We start from the raw sequence: 6,000 nt of genomic DNA, 5'->3' as shown, positions 1-6,000 counted from the left end.
TACAGAAAAAAAATGATAAATCAAATACAAACAGTGTGCAATCTGGCGCGAACAAAAACGATGAAGTGGCAATAGATTTGAAAAATTTATCATAATTAACTGGCGCATTATTTTGGTGTGATTCCAGCACCAAAATTGAGCTAATATCTTGAAATGTCTGTGGTTTAAATTTAAAATTCAAATTTTAATTGTCCAACTCAATATAAATTGTTTAAGTCACACATTTTACACCTCAAATTCCAGTAGTACTGTTTTGGTTTTCTTAATCCAAATCTAGTGTCATTCTCTAGGCTCAATTTGTGTGCCACCTTTTGTTGAGTGCCTTATTTTGTTTGCTTGTCATATTCATTCAATTACTCTTTCAAGTTGTGTCATATACCTACTCTCTTTGTTGTAGTTCCATTATAAATTAATTTTTGTTGCTTTAACTTTTGTTGACCTCTTTCTTGACGGATAGTCTTTCAAAGGTGGTTTGTTAAAGTTTGGAGCTAACATCTTTGGTGAGAGCTTTATCAGTTAAATAGGTGCAAATTTGAATACTCCAAGTTGAATATCCTTAAGAGATATAGCAAGAGGACAACAACATTCCTTACAAAGTTTACACAAAGAGGAAGTGCAAATAGAAAGAGTACCAAAAAGAAAGAAGTGCATAGAATAGGGATTACTAAAAGTTGTTGATCCAATTTTTTCATTGTATTTTTTTTTAATTGTAATTGTGTTAAATCTTGAAACAATTAGTGGATTAATTGCGCATTAGACAGTGAGTGTGTCTTCAATGGTTCTAAGTGCCTAGAAGCCACACCTTAGGATATGTCTAGTTTAAAGCTTTTTAGTTAGCAATTTTCAATTGTGTTTTTGTTTATTGCTTTGCATTTTGTTTTCTTGCATAAAAGAAAAGTGATTTCATTCTTGATTGTGCTCTAAGTGAATTGCTTAGAGAAAGACTTGTGAAAGTTGTGAATGATAGAATCTGACTAGGAAAGGCTTGGTACTTAAGTGATCCTAGTGATCCACCTCCCTTTCAATCTACCTATACTACTCCACCTATCTTTCTTATAGTAATTACTTTTAACACATAACTTTAACATGTCTTCTCATTCTTCTAGTCCAACTGAAAGTGATAAAAAATCCACCAAAACTCTTTCGAAACAATTAACTAGAGACTTTCAAGCACTATCATATAAACAATTGCAACATGAGACCCTACTAAAAGAAAGAGATGCTCATTTTGCTAAAATAGAAGAACAGTTACAAATTGTTAAAGAAAAGGGTGAATACACCACAAAATCAAAATGATCTTCAAAAGCATCTAGCTCTAGGTTGAGTGATTCATATGATGAAAAAATTCTTAGAATGCATGAGTATTATTAACCTCAACCTAGGAGAGTTAGAAAAGAAAGTCCAAGGGAGGTTAGGGTAGAGCTTGTTGAAGATGGGAGCTTTTATGTATCAAATCCACATGAAGTCTGAAGTTGTGCTGCTTTTTGGGTTTGGGTTTAGATTAGGTTGTTTAGAATCTGTGTTAAGATCAGTTCTAATTCCTATACAAAGCTTGATCAATCAGTTTTAAAAGAAACAAAGTGTTTTCCATGCAAAGGGAAAACAACCGGTTGAATTGTCGAGACAATCGGTTGTTTGTCACTTAGCTGACAATGAGGTTTTGAAACTGTTTTTGAATTGGTTATGTAACTACTTGACCCATTCAACCGGTTAAATCGTGGTTTCAACCGGTTAAATGTGTGTTGTCATAACAGTTTTTTGAAAACCTATTTTAACTGTTTTAAATGAGATCAAAACTGATTTGATTCTGTTATGTTGCCTTAAACGGCTAGATTTCAAATGCTATAAATATAGCCTTCTTTCAAATGTTTTAGAAAGAAGTTTTCACACTCTGATTTGAGATTAAAAAGAGAGATTACAATTTGTTTGTAAAAAAAAGTTTTCCAAGTTTAGCAAGATTGCTTTTAAGCTTTGTTGTGGTTCAAGAACTGGTCATAGGGCTTCTGGTTGTTTGTAATCCAGGTGTTTTCTACCCTTACTTAGTTTCTTGTAATTGAATTCTGATATTGTAAATGTGTATGTTAGATCCTGTAAAGTCAGTGTGATTCTGGCTTGAGGTGTGTGATGGTGCAAAGAGGGTGAGTAGGCTTTGTGGGATTCAAAGTCACCTCTTTGTGGTGTGTTGTTGTAATTTGTGATGGATTACATAATGAAATAATCAGAGGTTGTTCTAAGGATTGGATGTAGCTTAGGGTTGAGTGAACCAGTATAATTTGATTGTGTGAATCTCTCTATCTCTCTCTATTATAATTTGCTTGATATTTGCTTTATTGTCATAATCAACCGGTTATTTCATATTTCAACCGATTGATATTTCTTCTTTACAAACTGCTTATACTTGCTTTTGTCTCTGAAATATAAACAACCGGTTATATCGAAGTTTTAATCGATTGTTTTCCTAATAACAGTTCTATTAGCTTATTTCTTTTGGCCTATTTGATTCTTCTTTCAATAATTAACCAAAAGAAATTCATTCTTAGTTATCATTTGTGAAAACCTTTCATAAAACAATTCACCCCCCTCTTGTTTAAGCCACCATTTCTAACAGAGCTACCTCATTTCTATGGAAAAGAAAATGTAGAAACATATCTAGATTGGAAAATGAAGGTTGAACAATTGTTTGCTTGCAACCATGTGAGTGAAGAGAGAAAAGTACCTTTAGCCAGCCTAAGTTTTCAAGGTAATGCTATGCATTGGTGGACTGCCCTTGAGAGAGATAGGCATCTTCATAAGGACCCTCCCATAGAGTATTAGAATGATCTTAGGGGAGCCTTAAGACACCGCCATGTTCCCTCCTACTACAATAGGAAGTTGATGGACAAGCTCCAAAAACTTCATCAAAAAAATCTAAGTGTAGAAGAATATTGACAAAAGATCGTGTTATATATAATAAGGGCAGGGATTAATGAAGAAAACCATAACACCATATCTAGGTTTTTAAGTGGTCTCAAACTTGAGATAAGAAACAAAGTTGAACTTTTACCTTATAGAGACTTAAATGACTTCATTCAACTTAACATTAAAGTTGAAAAACAAATTTTGAGAAAACAATCAACTAAAAAACAAAGTTCATACTAAGTACCTTATGACATGGATGAGTTCTAAAGAGGGGAAGAGCATATCAAAGAAACATCTCTAGAACCTTCCCAAAACCTATCCAAATACAAGCATATCTCACACACTCGAGCTAGAGAAATTCAGTGTTCTAAATGGCTTGGTAAGGGTCATTTAGCATCTCAGTGTCACAATGAAAAAACTATGATCTTAAGGGACAAAGATTAATATATTAGCCAAGAAAAAAAAACTAGTGAGAGTGAAGAAAATGAGAAAAAGAAGAAAGAAGTAGAAAACCAAGAAAAAACCCTTAAGGAAAAAGAGGTGTGGGAAAAGAGTGTTCCTTCCCACAAGGTCCTTCAGAAAGAAGAAAAATTTGAAAATAAAATTGAAAAGATACTTCTTTCTGAACAACCTTCAGGCCTCCTGCTTTGTAAAGGAACACATAGAAAACTTCTTAAAGAGTCTCATGAAGAAGAACTTATGGGCAACTCTAGAGCTATTTTGGAGTTGATAAAACTCTAGAGCTTTTAAAAGGAAAATTCTTTTGGCCACTCATGAGAAAAGATGTCCAAAGACATTGCCATAGATGCATTTCTTGTTTAAAAGTTAAATCTAAGGCAATGCCTCATGGACTTTATACTTCTTTACCTTTTTGCAAGTGCTCCATGGGAAGACATAAGCATGGATTTTATATTAGGACTTCATGTGACAACAAAAGGTTTTAATTCCATTTTTATGGTTGTGGATAGGCTTATCAAGATAGCACATTTTATTTCATGCCATAAAGTGGATGACGCTAACAATATTTCTAGGGTCTTCTTTAGAGAAGTGGTAAGAATTTATGGTCTACCTAAAAGCATAGTTTTGGATAGAGACCCAAAATTTGTAGGCCATTTTTTGAGGATTCTTTGGGAAAAACTTGGAACTACGTTGAAATTGTCAATTTCTAGTCATCCTCAAACGAATGGTCAAAATGAAGTTATAAATATATCTCTTTCTACTATGCTTAGGGCAATCATAAGAGGCAACCACAAGTCTAGAGATGAGTACCTTCCCCATATTGAGTTTGGATACAATAGGGTAGTTCATAAAACTACTAATATTTCTCCATTTGAAGCTATATATGGGTTTAATCCTCTTACTCCCTTAGATTTGTTGCCACTTCCTAATCCACAAGAATTTGTGCATAAGGAAGGAGTAACAAAAGCTGAATTTGTTAAGAAAATGCATGAGAGGATTAAAGAACAAATACAACAACAAACTAAGAAATATTTAAAACATAGTAATAAGGGGAAGAGAGAGATAATCTTTGAGGAAGGAGATTGGGTTTGGCTTCATCTTAGGAAGGATAGATTTCCCACTAAGAGGAAGTCGAAACTTAGTACCTGGGGAGATAGACCTTTCCAAGTCCTCAAGAGAATCAATAATAATGCATATCAAATAGACCTGCCTGAAAAATATAGAGTACATACTACTTTCAATATTATGGATTTAACCCCTTTTGTAGGTAGTAAAGATAAAGAGGCAGTAGCATTGGATTTGAGGACAAATCCTCTTCAAGAGGAAGGGGATGATGGAAGAGGCCCAAGCACAAGCCCAAGTACAAGCTCAACAAATAGAAGATCAGGGCCAACTATTAGAGTTATGTCAAAGAAGATTCAAGAGGACTGGGATACCACCACTAATGGCAGAGAAACCTGCCAATATATGTTCAAAGATGCCATAAATCTAGTGTAGAGTAGAATTTATTTTCTTGTCAAAAATAGAATAGGAATTTTACTTGTATTTTTCTTTAATTGTAATTAGTGTTGGTTTAGGCATCTAAAGACCAACCTAGGTTAAATTAGGGTTTCTAGAAAACTCCTAATTAACCTAGGCCGACCCATTAGACCTAAAAATGAGCACATGTTACACACCAAGTCACACCTTCCATGTGAGCTCATTTTAGGCACCAAATTCAAACCCATTTCATTCGAATTTTCCTACCATTTCTACTTGTTCAAATCCAGCCCTCTCATGCTGATGTGAATGTAACAACAAGAATACATGATTCTTTGACATTCTTAGGAGCAACTTGAGTTGGTCATAAATGGCACTTTACTTAGAATTGGATCAATGTTCTAATTCAAGAACTCACCAAGACTTTGCACCAACCAAAACTCATATGGAGGTCCATATATTGTCAAATGGAATCAAACAACAAAGAATTGGAAGAACACAAATACAAACCGAACAGAAAATGGAAAGCATGCTACTGCACCGAACAGAAATTGCAAAGCAAAGCTGGAAACACAAATCTAATCGGTACAAATGGAAAGAAACACCAAGCAAAGCTAATCAACCGAATGGAATGGAAAGAACATGAAAGAAGACACTTATAGAAGGAGTTTGTTGGATTTTGAGACTTGGAGAAGCCATTCACGCCACTTGGTTCCTTGTTCCAAGATAAGTGATGGAGTGCCGCCACTTGAAGCTCACCATTGCTCACAAGATAAGGCAAAGGAAGAAGAAGACCCAAGACTCACAATTTCTCTCTAAATTTGAGTATAGTCTCTCTACTATGAAATTCCAATATGAAAAATACAAAGAGAAGCACCTTATTTATAGCCTATGAGGTGCTGAAATGCAAAGCTAAATGAGCCTCAAATGCTAATGAAATTCGGCGCCAACTTAGACAATGAAGGAAGTGTGACTTTCCTTCCTAGTTTGGCACCTCCTAACTCCTATCTACACTCCCCCCTAACCTCCCTTACTACTCACACCTATTTATTACATCCGCACCCCTATTCTATAAAAGAAATAAGAAGAGCCATATTATTATACTCTTGTCCCAAAGCTCTTGCCATGCTCCTAGTAATTCGTTGGGCTTGGACCCCTTGTTGG

The sequence above is a fragment of the Phaseolus vulgaris genome, chromosome 4 (genome assembly GCF_000499845.2).
Source record: "Phaseolus vulgaris cultivar G19833 chromosome 4, P. vulgaris v2.0, whole genome shotgun sequence".
Taxonomy (NCBI): Eukaryota; Viridiplantae; Streptophyta; class Magnoliopsida; order Fabales; family Fabaceae; genus Phaseolus; species Phaseolus vulgaris.
Note: the sequence above shows the minus strand (reverse complement) of the source record.